The following is a 14734-nucleotide window of genomic DNA, read 5'->3' on the forward strand; positions in this document are numbered from 1 at the left end:
TTGAGCTGGGTTATATGTAGGGAACGGTGGTCGGGTCTGTATAGTCCAGGGAGGAAATATGGGCATTTAAGTAGGAATGTAGTTTGTATTTATGTGTGCATAATGACTTATGATTTGGCTTTGATGATACTGCCAATCGTGAAATGCTCGTTTTCTAGCCATTTCATACTCATGTTGAGCCATAAAAATTTGCATTTATGTCATCTGATTCCCTCCTCCCGCATTACCTTGCTCCTGATCTCTTTATACCTGTGGATGCGCGCCATCATATGGTGCTGCAGCGTTATGTCGTTTCTTTAAAACTTTTGCACCATGATATACTTGCAAACCAATTCTATCACGGGGTTCTGGTTCTGCAATTAATAATCCCCCCTGACTTCTATCCACACAGAGATACTCAGCAATTAAAGTAATGAAGATACCACCTCCTATTATACTATTAGGCCGCATACCCTAACCATTACCGATAAATAATAACCCACACAATAAGGTATACTCACAACGCTCTGTGGGTCTCGAATACACATGAGGTAAAATAAATCATTTTCATTTACCTTCTCTTTGTTCCTACCTCGCTGTGTAATCGAGTTTGCTAAAAACCTATGGATCTCTCTTAGCTCAGCTCTATTAATATCAGTATAAGAGTAATATCCCCCACGAAATCAGTTATGGCTAGTCATTCTACTCCATATTCCATTCATATCAAAATTTTCATCAACCCTCCTAGAATTAATTATCAACCTTTGACAATCAGTAGATGCTAGTTCCTCAGGCGTATATATACACAAAGCCTGAGCCATATCTAATAGAGACATATGTCACATCACACCTCCTAACAGAAATCTAATAAAGCTCCGATCGGTTAAGGTAGCTACCCGATCATTTATTTCAACACTACATAATAATTCCACACACCATTCTCTATATACAGGCCTACGTATATTGAATAATTGTTCACAATCATTAAAAGCAGAATTACCATACCTCTGTGTAAGTAATTTTATGATTAGCTCGGCTAATCCCACTGTTTCTAATGGTTTCCAATCTATCACCCTGGGTACTTCAACATTCTTTGACTGAAGAATGCGTAAGTTCCTCTGATATTTTGGATAATCTATCCAATGTCTGTCAAATCTTAAACTAGGGTATAAATCTGCCAATTGTATATTTGAATATGAAATGAATTGATGCGGTAGATTTTGTCTGTATTGGTCGTTAATCTCCTGTTCGTCTGCATTCTCAGGAGGAGCATTGTGAGCTTGGGAAGCGGATGAAGATTCACCCCTTTCAGTCTGCAAAACACATTAAACACAATATTTTGTGCATCCAAATATGCATTAGTGTTAGCAAAATCATAACTTAAAATAACCATAATGACATGTTTTAACAATAATAACTTATACACATTTTTATAATATTCACAAATCTACACTTTTACAAATAAACATATATGAAAATGTATACAATGTTCCTTAGCATTCATCTTCTAAAACATATCAAAAATAATCATTATAGCAATTAAACAAGTTCTAAATGGCATTCATGTCAATTAAATCAAGTTCATGCATTTTTGACTCAAAAAGTCAACAATCTTGCTCAAAAATCATGTTTATGATCAAGGTTTTGATCATTTAGCAACCTAAACATGTTACACTACTTAATTAAGCATGAACTAACAACAAAATTCGACCATAACCCGTTTATATCAAAAAGCCCCAATTTCACAAACCCTAGATTACTCAAAATTTGAAGTTTAAGGCTTCTAATCATGTTAAATAGCATCAATCTAGGTTATACAAGCATAATATACAAACAATTTAAGCACAATTAAACTAGAAATCATCAAAATCAAATTAGGTATAATTTTGCTCAAGAACACTAAAAATCCGGATTAAAGAGTGTTTAGATGTAGAAATTACCGATCTCCTTGAAAAACTTCTATGTAGGATTCTTCTCAACATGATTTTACCAAAAAATTTGATGATTAACGGTGAAAAATCGCGAATTTGGGAGTGTTTTTATGGGTATTTTTGCAGAAATATGTGTGTGGAGTGTGAGTAAACTGGTCAGTCGACCAGTTAAGGTGTTCTGGTTTTTCCAAGCTCCGCGAGTGCGGATTTTTTTATATATAAAACCTTTTAATTACTAAAACAATTAATTAATTAATTTTTAAAATTTTGTTTCCTTTTTATATAGGCAGAGGTTGTTTCGGTACGTTTACCTAGTCCGTCCCTCGACAAAATTTAAAATTTGTCATTTTAAAGCGATTGTTTTAAAAGCAAAGATTTTAGGATTTTTCAATGTTTTTGGCATACTTTAGATCATTAAAATTAAAAATAATGATAATAAAATTTCTCGTCCTGCCCTTGGGTAAAGCAATTTCGGTTCAACGACCTAGTCTTCAACTCACGATGAATTTTAAAAATCAAATTTTTAACTTAATGAAATAAAGTAAATTTTTGTTTTTAAATTCACACCAAACTTAAATTTAAAATGTATATTAAAATTTCATATAAATATTAATAATATTTATATACATTAATTTTCAAACTTACATTTAAAATATTATAATTATATATTGTTTTTTTTTAAATTTACAATAATATTAAATTAATATTTATTAATTTTAAAAACAAGGTAAAAATAAAATTAAAATCTTGGTCTTTTATCCCACTTTAATCAATCAAATATTATCAAAAATATACGTCCCTCTTTTGGGTAAAGTAATTTCGGCTATTTTACCTAGTTTTACTCCTGACGAATTTCTGAAATATTTTGAATTGATTGATTAAAGATATTTATACCTTATGAATAAATGGTAAATTTCGCAGTGATGCATTAAATTTTTGTATGATATCAATAATTTCGGTTTTGCATACTTAATTTTATTGAATATTAATTTAATACTTTATAGCGAACGATTCAGCGTTTATTATCAAAAGGTTAAAAGCAATAAATAAAAACAAATAAAAACTGTACATACTTACATGTGAGATAGAATTCTCAGAGACCTGCTTTAGCCGACTCATAGGAGAGTCGTTCGATTTGGTTCTCGATAGGTACATAAGCGTAACCTCGAATTTTCAATAACTTTTCTTCTAAACATATGAACGGTCCTTCTCTGCATAGAGTAACGAACTCGGTATTGGAATGTGTTTGATTGTTCAAACATTTCCCTTCGTGTGACCATTTTCTGCATTTATGATATCTTTCAAGGTGTCGTGCTCTTCTTTTTGTTGCGGATTTTGATTTTTCTTTACCAAAATGTGTCTTATGATGATCTTTCCTGAGTTCTTTCCTCACTTCATCCATTTTGCCTCTTATGAATGATACCAGTTCACTCGGGAATGTGTTATTATTAAGTTTAGTAATCATAGCGTGTAGTAGTAGACCATGGTTCAAATGAAAGGAATTCTTCATCTCATAAAACCTAAAAGAAATAAAAATTCAGAATGGAGGGAGAAGACTAATTCTTTAGGGTCTGCTAGGGAAAGACCAATCGGATTCCATTCTCAAGAACTACACGAAAACAGAACATCTAACTCTAAAAAAAATTCATATTACCCTTAAAAGATTCGAATCTTCCCACACTTAGTTAGTTGTGGTGTCAAAATTGTGATTAACTTAATCTTTAACTTCCATTGGATTATCTATGTAATGTTTAACTCTGTGACCATTAACCTTAAATTCAATCCCGTTTGAATTTATTAACTCTATTGTTCTGTATGGGAAAACTCTTTTGACTATGAATGGTCCAGACCATTTTGATTTCAATTTTCCAGGAATTAGCTTGAATCTTGAATTGAAAAGAAGAACTCTGTCTCCTTCCTTAAATTCTTTTGAACTTCTGATTCTTTTATCATGCCATTTCTTCGTTCTTTCCTTATAGATTAATGAATTCTCATATGCATCATGTCTTAATTCTTCTAATTCATTTAGTTGACTTAATCGTAGACGACCGGCTTCATGTAAATCAAGATTACATGTCTTCAAAGCCCAGAATGCTTTGTGCTCAATTTCTACTGGAAGGTGACATGCTTTTTCGTAAACGAGTTAAAAAGGTGTGGTTCCAATTGAAGTTTTGTAGGCTGTTCTAAAAGCCCAGAGTGCATCCTCCAATTTCATGGACCATTCATTTGGATTTGATCCTACAGTTTTCTCTAGAATACGTTTTAATGCTCGGTTGGTATTTTCAACTTGTCCACTTGTTTGTGGATGATAAGCGGTTGAGATTTTATGAGTTACTCCATATCTTTTGAGAACTTTCTCAAGTTTATAATTACATAAATGCGTACCCCGATCACTTATTAAAGCTATCGGTGTTCCGAACCTTGCAAAAATACGTTTTAAGAAATTGACTACAACTCGTGCATCGTTAGTTGGGAGAGCTTGTGCTTCCGCCCATTTAGATACATAATCAATGGCAACGAGAATGTAGAGATTATTATGAGATTTTGGAAATGGACCCATAAAGTCAATACCCTAAACGTCAAATACTTCACATACTTGAATGACATTTTGTGGCATTTCATCACATTGACTTATTTTAATAGGCCCTTTGACATGCATCACAGGATTTACAAAGAAGGTGTGCGTCTTTAAAAATTGTAGGCCAATAGAATCCAGCATCATAAACTTTTCTTGCTATGAGTTGAGGCCCATAATGCTCTCCTGTTGGTCCTGTGTGACAATGGTTTAAGATTTGACTAGCTTCGTCTCCGAATACACATCGGCGTATTATTCCATCGGGCCAACTTTTGAATAAATGTGGATCTTCCCAAAAATAGTATTTTATATCACTAAAGAATTTCTTTCGTTTTTGGTACGACAACCCTTTTTCAAGGAATCTACATACTAAGTAGTTTTCATAGTCTGCAAACCATGAAATTTCACTATAATCGATCTTCAATAGATATTCATCAGGAAAGTTATCTTGTATGGCTGATTCATTTAGAACTTCTAATTTAGGATTTTCAAGACGAGAAAGATGATCAGCGGCGAGATTTTCTGCTCCCTTTTTGTCTCGGATCTCATTATCGAACTCTTGTAAGAGTAAGATCCAACGGATTAATCGTGGTTTGGCACCTTATTTCGAAAATAAGCATCTAAGAGCAGAATGGTCGGTATAGACCACCGTTTTTGCTAGAACGAGATATGAACGAAATTTGTCAAAAGCAAAGACAAAAGTAAGGAGTTCTTTTTCAGTAGTTGTGTAATTCATTTGTGCTCCTTGCAACGTCTTACTAGCGTAATAAATAGGTTGAAATTGTTTTTCAATTCTTTGACCTAAAACGGCTCCCATTGCAAAATCACTTGCATCGCACATGAGTTCAAATGGTAGATTCCAATTTGGAGTTATCATGATCGGCGCATTAGTTAGTTTCTCTTTAAGAATATTAAAAGATTTGATGCATTCATCCGAAAAGATGAATGGAGTATCCTTTTCTAGGAGTTTATTCATAGGAGTGGCAATTTTAGAAAAATCTTTTATGAAACGTCGTTAAAAACTGGCATGCCCTAGAAAACTCCTAACTCCTCTAACATTAGTGGAATGTGGAAGTTTAGCAATTACATCTACTTTAGCTCTATCCACTTCAATTCCTTCCTTTGAAATTTTATGACCAAGAACGATGCCTTCTTTAACCATGAAATGACATTTCTCCCAATGAAGTACTAGATTTGATTACTCGCATCTAATAAGCATTCGTTCAAGATTAACTAGACATGTTTCAAAAGTATCACCGAAGACTGAAAAGTCATCCATGAAAACTTCCATGCATTCTTCTATCATGTCGTGAAAAATCGCCATCATGCACCTTTGAAAGGTTGCAGGGGCGTTGCATAGTCCAAATGGCAAGCGTTTGTAAGAAAATGTACCATAAGGGCTCGTGAATATGGTTTTATCTTGGTCCTCGGGTGCGATTGGAATTTGAAAATATTCGGAGAAACCGTCAAGAAAACAATAGTAACTGTTTTCGGCTAATCTTTTCAACATTTGATCAATGAAAGGTAAAGGAAAGTGATCTTTTCTGGTGGCGTCATTTAGTTTTATATAATCAATACAAACATGCCATCCCGTTACAGTTCTAGTAGGAATAAGCTCATCTTTTTCATTTGTGATGACAGTCATGCCACCCTTCTTAGGTACACATTGAACTGGGCTTACCCATGGACTATCAGAAATTGGATAAATTAAACCTGCATCTAGCAGTTTAATAATTTCTTTCTTAACAACATCTTGCATATTAGGATTTAGTCTTCGTTGGCGTTGCACATATGTTTTATGACCTTCTTCCATAAGGATTTTATGTGTGCAATACGAAGGACTTATACCTTTAATGTCATGAATCTTTCATGCAATAGCTGGTTTATGAGCTTTTAGCACAGAAATGAGTTGAGATTTTTCATTTTCCGTAAGAGAAGACGATATTATTACAGGTAATTCAGATTCACCATGTAAATAAGCGTATTCCAAATGGTTTGGAAGTGGCTTTAACTCTAATATCGGTGGTTCTTCTATCGATGATTTATATCGATATCTGTCTTCCTCTTTTAGCATTTGAAGTTCTTCTGTTGTTGGTTCATATTCATTAGCCATGAGTGCGGCTAATATTTCAGCTTCATCAATTGGTTCAGTTCCTTCTCCTAAAGAACATTCTCCTGTTCCTTGTAATTCTGGAAATTCTTCTAACAATTCTGCATGTGAATCTATAGTATGAATATAATAACATGTATCATCTGCAGATTGCGGTTGTTGCATGGATCTATCAACAAAAAAGGTTACACTCTCGTCCTCTATACTTAGGGTCTGTTTCTTACCAAACACGTCTATTATTGCTTTAGCCGTGTTTAAGAATGGTCTTCCTAATATGAGAGGAACTCGAGAATCTTCTTCCATGTCCAGAATAACAAAGTCTGCTGGAAATACTAAAGTACCAACTTTAACTAGCATGTTTTCCTTTATCCCTCTAGGATATTTTACTGATCGATCGGCTAGTTGTATGTTTATTCGTGTTGGTTTCAATTCTCCAAGGTCTAGTTTAGTGTATAGTGAATATGACATTAAATTTATACTAGCACCTAAGTCTGCCAATGCTTCTATTGAACTAAGACTACCCAGAAAACATGGAATTGTGAAACTTCCTGGATCAGAGAGTTTTTCTGGTAGTTTATTCAACAACACTGCAGAACAATTAGCATTCATTGTAACAGCCGAGAGTTCTTCCATTTTCTTTCTATTTGTGATTAGATCTTTCAGGAATTTAGCATATCTTGGCATTCCTGAAATCACATCAATGAAAGGAAGGTTGACATTTATTTGTTTAAACATATCCAAGAATTTGGATTGCTCGGTTTCAAGTCTTTCTTTTCTCATTTTACTCGGGTAAGGAAGCGGTGGTTGGTATTGAAATGTCCCGTTCTTATTGATTAAAAACGTTCCATATTAATTGATTTCGTTGCGAGGTTTTGACCTCTATATGAGACGTTTTTCAAAGACTGCATTCATTTTAAAACAAACCATAACCTTTATTTCATCAATAAAGGTTTAAAAAGCTTTACGTAGATTATCAAATAATGATAATCTAAAATATCCTGTTTACACACGACCATTACATAATGGTTTACAATACAAATATGTTACAACAAAATAAGTTTCTTGAATGCAGTTTTTACATAATATCATACAAGCATGGACTCCAAATCTCGTCCTTATTTAAGTATGCGACAGCGGAAGCTCTTAATAATCACCTGAGAATAAACATGCTTAAAACGTCAACAAAAATGTTGGTGAGTTATAGGTTTAACCTATATATATCAAATCATAATAATAGACCACAAGATTTCATATTTCAATACACATCCCATACATAGAGATAAAAATCATTCATATGGTGAACACCTGGTAACCGACATTAACAAGATGCATATATAAGAATATCCCCATCATTCCGGGACACCCTTCGGATATGATATAAATTTCGAAGTACTAAAGCATCCGGTACTTTGGATGGGGTTTGTTAGGCCCAATAGATCTATCTTTAGAGTTCGCGTCAATTAGGGTGTCTGTTCCCTAATTCTTAGATTACCAGACTTAATAAAAAAGGGCATATTCGATTTCGATAATTCAACCATAGAATGTAGTTTCACGTACTTGTGTCTATTTTGTAAATCATTTATAAAACCTGCATGTATTCTCATCCCAAAAATATTAGATTTTAAAAGTGGGACTATAACTCACTTTCACAGATTTTTACTTCGTCGGGAAGTAAGACTTGGCCACTGGTTGATTCACGAACCTATAACAATATATACATATATATCAAAGTATGTTCAAAATATATTTACAACACTTTTAATATATTTTGATGTTTTAAGTTTATTAAGTCAGCTGTCCTCGTTAGTAACCTACAACTAGTTGTCCACAATTAGATGTACAGAAATAAATCGATAAATATTATCTTGAATCAATCCACGACCCAGTGTATACGTATCTCAGTATTGATCACAACTCAAACTATATATATTTTGGAATCAACCTCAACCCTGTATAGCTAACTCCAACATTCACATATAGAGTGTCTATGGTTGTTCCGAAATATATATAGATGTGTCGACATGATAGGTCGAAACATTGTATACGTGTCTATGGTATCTCAAGATTACATAATATACAATACAAGTTGATTAAGTTATGGTTGGAATAGATTTGTTACCAATTTTCACGTAGCTAAAATGAGAAAAATTATCCAATCTTGTTTTACCCATAACTTCTTCATTTTAAATCCGTTTTGAGTGAATCAAATTGATATGGTTTCATATTGAACTCTATTTTATGAATCTAAACAGAAAAAGTATAGGTTTATAGTCGGAAAAATAAGTTACAAGTCGTTTTTGTAAAGGTAGTCATTTCAGTCGAAAGAACGACGTCTAGATGACCATTTTAGAAAACATACTTCCACTTTGAGTTTAACCATAATTTTTGGATATAGTTTCATGTTCATAATAAAAATCATTTTCTCTGAATAACAACTTTTAAATCAAAGTTTATCATAGTTTTTAATTAACTAACCCAAAACAGCCCGCGGTGTTACTACGACGGCGTAAATCCGGTTTTACGGTGTTTTTCGTGTTTCCAGGTTTTAAATCATTAAGTTAGCATATCATATAGATATAGAACATGTGTTTAGTTGATTTTAAAAGTCAATTTAGAAGGATTAACTTTTGTTTGCGAACAAGTTTAGAATTAACTAAACTATGTTCTAGTGATTACAAGTTTAAACCTTCGAATAAGATAGCTTTATATGTATGAATCGAATGATGTTATGAACATCATTACTACCTTAAGTTCCTTGGATAAACCTACTGAAAAAGAGAAAAATGGATCTAGCTTCAATGGATCCTTGGATGGCTCGAAGTTCTTGAAGCAGAATCATGACACGAAAACAAGTTCAAGTAAGATCATCACTTGAAATAAGATTGTTATAGTTATAGAAATTGAACCAAAGTTTGAATATGATTATTACCTTGTATTAGAATGATAACCTACTGTAAGAAATAAAGATTTCTTGAGGTTGGATGATCACCTTACAAGATTGGAAGTGAGCTAGCAAACTTGAAAGTATTCTTGATTTTATGAAACTAGAACTTTTGGAATTTATGAAGAACACTTAGAACTTGAAGATAGAACTTGAGAGAGATCAATTAGATGAAGAAAATTGAAGAATGAAAGTGTTTGTAGGTGTTTTTGGTCGTTGGTGTATGGATTAGATATAAAGGATATGTAATTTTGTTTTCATGTAAATAAGTCATGAATGATTACTCATATTTTTGTAATTTTATGAGATATTTCATGCTAGTTGCCAAATGATGGTTCCCACATGTGTTAAGTGACTCACATGGGCTGCTAAGAGCTGATCATTGGAGTGTATATACCAATAGTACATACATCTAAAAGCTGTGTATTGTACGAGTACGAATACGGGTGCATACGAGTAGAATTGTTGATGAAACTGAACGAGGATGTAATTGTAAGCATTTTTGTTAAGTAGAAGTATTTTGATAAGTGTATTGAAGTCTTTCAAAAGTGTATAAATACATATTAAAACACTACATGTATATACATTTTAACTGAGTCGTTAAGTCATCGTTAGTCGTTACATGTAAGTGTTGTTTTGAAACCTTTAGGTTAACGATCTTGTTAAATGTTGTTAACCCAATGTTTATAATATCAAATGAGATTTTAAATTATTATATTACCATGATATTATCATGTATGAATATCTCTTAATATGATATATATACATTAAATGTCTTTACAACGATAATCGTTACATATATGTCTCGTTTAAAAATCATTAAATTAGTAGTCTTGTTTTTACATATGTAGTTCATTGTTAATATACTTAATGATATGTTTACTTATCATAGTATCATGTTAACTATATATATATCCATATATATGTCATCATATAGTTTTTACAAGTTTTAACGTTCGTGAATCACCGGTCAACTTGGGTGGTCAATTGTCTATATGAAACATATTTCAATTAATCAAGTCTTAACAAGTTTGATTGCTTAACATGTTGGAAACATTTAATCATGTAAATATCAATCTCAATTAATATATATAAACATGGAAAAGTTCGGGTCACTACAGTACCTACCCGTTAAATAAATTTCGTCCCGAAATTTTAAGCTGTTGAAGGTGTTGACGAATCTTCTGGAAATAGATGCGGGTATTTCTTCTTCATCTGATCTTCACACTCCCAGGTGAACTCGGGTCCTCTACGAGCATTCCATCGAACCTTAACAATTGGTATCTTGTTTTACTTAAGTCTTTTAACCTCACGATCCATTATTTCGACGGGTTCTTCGATGAATTGAAGTTTTTCGTTGATTTGGATTTCATCTAACGGAATAGTGAGATCTTCTTTAGCAAAACATTTCTTCAAATTCGAGACGTGGAAAGTGTTATGTACAGCCGCGAGTTGTTGAGGTAACTCTAGTCGGTAAGCTACTGGTCCGACACGATCAATAATCTTGAATGGTCCAATATACCTTGGATTTAATTTCCCTTGTTTACCAAATCGAACAACGCCTTTCCATGGTGCAACTTTAAGCATGACCATCTCTCCAATTTCAAATTCTATATCTTTTCTTTTAATGTCAGCGTAGCTCTTTTGTCGACTTTGGGCGGTTTTCAACCGTTGTTGAATTTGGATGATCTTCTCGGTAGTTTCTTGTATAATCTCCGGACCCGTAATCTGTCTATCCCCCACTTCACTCCAACAAATCGGAGACCTGCACTTTCTACCATAAAGTGCTTCAAACGGCGCCATCTCAATGCTTGAATGGTAGCTGTTGTTGTAGGAAAATTCTGCTAACGGTAGATGTCGATCCCAACTGTTTCCGAAATCAATAACACATGCTCGTAGCATGTCTTCAAGCGTTTGTATCGTCCTTTCGCTCTGCCCATCAGTTTATGGATGATAGGCAGTACTCATGTCTAGACGAGTTCCTAATGCTTGCTGTAATGTCTGCCAGAATCTTGAAATAAATCTGCCATCCCTATCAGAGATAATAGAGATTGGTATTCCATGTCTGGAGACGACTTCCTTCAAATACAGTCGTGCTAACTTCTCCATCTTGTCATCTTCTCTTATTGGCAGGAAGTGTGCTGATTTGGTGAGACGATCAACTATTACCCAAATAGTATCAAAACCACTTGCAGTCCTTGGCAATTTAGTGATGAAATCCATGGTAATGTTTTCCCATTTCCATTCCGGGATTTCGGGTTGTTGAAGTAGACCTGATGGTTTCTGATGCTCAGCTTTAACCTTAGAACACGTCAAACATTCTCCTACGTATTTAGCAACATCGGCTTTCATACCCGGCCACCAAAAATGTTTCTTGACATCCTTGTACATCTTCCCCGTTCCAGGATGTATTGAGTATCTGGTTTTATGAGCTTCTCTAAGTACCATTTCTCTCATATCTCCAAATTTTGGTACCCAAATCCTTTCAGCCCTATACCGGGTTCCGTCTTCCCGAATATTAAGATGCTTCTCCGATCCTTTGGGTATTTCATCCTTTAAATTTCCCTCTTTTAAAACTCCTTGTTGCGCCTCCTTTATTTGAGTAGTAATGTTATTATGAATCATTATATTCATAGATTTTACTCGGGTGGTAACGAATCTCAAAGTCGTAATCATTCAATAATTCAATCCACCTACGCTGCCTCATATTCAGTTGTTTCTGATTAAATATGTGTTGAAGACTTTTGTGGTCGGTATATATAATACTTTTGACCCCATATAAGTAGTGCCTCCAAGTCTTTAATGCAAAAACAACCGCGCCTAATTCCAAATCATGCGTCGTATAATTTTGTTCGTGAATCTTCAATTGTCTAGACGCATAAGCAATCACCTTCGTTCGTTGCATTAATACACAACCGAGACCTTGCTTTGATGCATCACAATAAATCACAAAATCATCATTCCCTTCAGGCAATGACAATATAGGTGCCGTAGTTAGCTTTTTCTTCAATAACTGAAACGCTTTCTCTTGTTCATCATTCCATTCAAATTTCTTCCCTTTATGCGTTAATGCAGTCAAGGGTTTTGCTATTCTGGAAAAGTCTTGGATGAACCTTCTGTAGTAACCAGCTAGTCCTAAAAACTGGCGTATGTGTTTCGGAGTTTTCGGGGTTTCCCACTTTTCAACAGTTTCTATCTTTGCCGGATCCACCTTAATACCTTCTTTGTTCACTATGTGACCGAGGAATTGAACTTCTTCCAACCAAAATGCACACTTTGAAAACTTAGCGTACAATTCTTCCTTCCTCAATACTTCTAACACCTTTCTCAAATGTTCACCGTGTTCTTGGTCATTCTTTGAGTAAATAAGTATGTCATCAATGAAAACAATGACAAACTTGTCAAGGTATGGTCCACACACTCGGTTCATAAGGTCCATGAACACAGCTGGTGCATTAGTTAAACCAAACGGCATGACCATAAACTCGTAATGACCGTAACGTGTTCTGAAAGCAGTCTTTGGAATATCATCTTCTTTCACCCGCATTTGATGATACCCGGAACGTAAGTCAATCTTTGAATAAACAGACGAGCCTTGTAGTTGATCAAATAAGTCATCGATTCTCGGTAGTGGGTAGCGGTTCTTGATGGTAAGTTTGTTCAACTCTCGGTAGTCGATACACAACCTGAATGTACCATCTTTCTTCTTGACAAACAAAACAGGAGCTCCCCACGGTGATGTGCTTGGTCGAATGAAACCACGCTCTAAAAGTTCTTGTAATTGGCTTTGTAGTTCTTTCATCTCGTTGGGTGTGAGTCTGTAAGGAGCACGAGCTATTGGTCCAGCTCCTGGTACAAGATCTATTTGAAATTCAACGGATCGATGTGGGGGTAATCCCGGTAATTCTTTCGGAAATACATCAGGAAATTCTTTTGCGACGGGAACATCATTGATGCTCTTTTCTTCAGTTTGTACTTTCTCGACGTGTGCTAGAACAGCATAGCAACCTTTTCTTATTAGTTTTTGTGCCTTCAAATTACTAATAAGATGTAGCTTCGTGTTGCCCTTTTCTCCGTACACCATTAAGGGTTTTCCTTTTTCTCGTATAATGCGAATTGCATTTTTGTAACAAACGATCTCTGCTTTCACTTCTTTCAACCAGTCCATACCGATTATCACATCAAAACTCCCTAACTCTACTGGTATCAAATCAATCTTAAATGTTTCGCTAACCAGTTTAATTTCTCGATTCTGACATATATTATCTGCTGAAATTAATTTACCATTTGCTAATTCGAGTAAAAATTTACTATCCAAAGGCGTCAATGGACAACTTAATTTAGCACAAAAATCTCTACTCATATAGCTTCTATCCGCACCCGAATCAAATAAAACGTAAGCAGATTTATTGTCAATAAGAAACGTACCCGTAACAAGCTCCGGGTCTTCCCGTGCCTCTGCCGCATTAATATTGAAAACTCTTCCACGGCCTTGTCCATTCGTGTTCTCCTGGTTCGGGCAATTTCTAATAATGTGGCCCAGTTTTCCACATTTATAACAAACTACATTGGCATAACTTGCTCCGACACTACTTGCTCCGCCATTACTCGTTCCGACACCATTTGTTCCTTTCGTTCTATTAACCCCTGGTCCGTAGACCTCACACTTCGCCGCGCTATGACCATTTCTTTTACACTTGTTGCAAAATTTGGTGCAGAACCCCGAGTGATTCTTTTCACACCTTTGGCATAGCTGCTTCTGATTGTTGTTGTTGTTGCGGTTATTATTGTTGTTGGGATGATTGTTGTAGTTGCTGTTGTTGTTGTTGTTGTTGTTGTTGTTGGGCCGTTTGTTGTAGTTGCGATTGATGTTGCGATTGTTGGGATAATTGTTGCGATTATTGTTGTAATTGCTGTTGTTGTTGTATTGGTGATTCTTATCACCGTTTTCCTCCCACTTTCTTTTGACTTGCTTCACATTGGCCTCTTCAGCAGTCTGTTTTTTAATTCTTTCTTCAATTTGGTTCACGAGTTTGTGAGCCATTCTACATGCCTGTTGTATGGAGGCGGGCTCGTGTGAACTTATATCTTCTTGGATTCTTTCCGGTAATCCTTTCACAAACGCGTCGATCTTCTCTTCCTCATCTTCGAATGCTCCCGGACACAATAGGCACAATTCTGTGAATCGTCTTTCGTAC

This window comes from Rutidosis leptorrhynchoides, chromosome 5, assembly GCF_046630445.1.
Source record: "Rutidosis leptorrhynchoides isolate AG116_Rl617_1_P2 chromosome 5, CSIRO_AGI_Rlap_v1, whole genome shotgun sequence".
Classification (NCBI taxonomy): domain Eukaryota; kingdom Viridiplantae; phylum Streptophyta; class Magnoliopsida; order Asterales; family Asteraceae; genus Rutidosis; species Rutidosis leptorrhynchoides.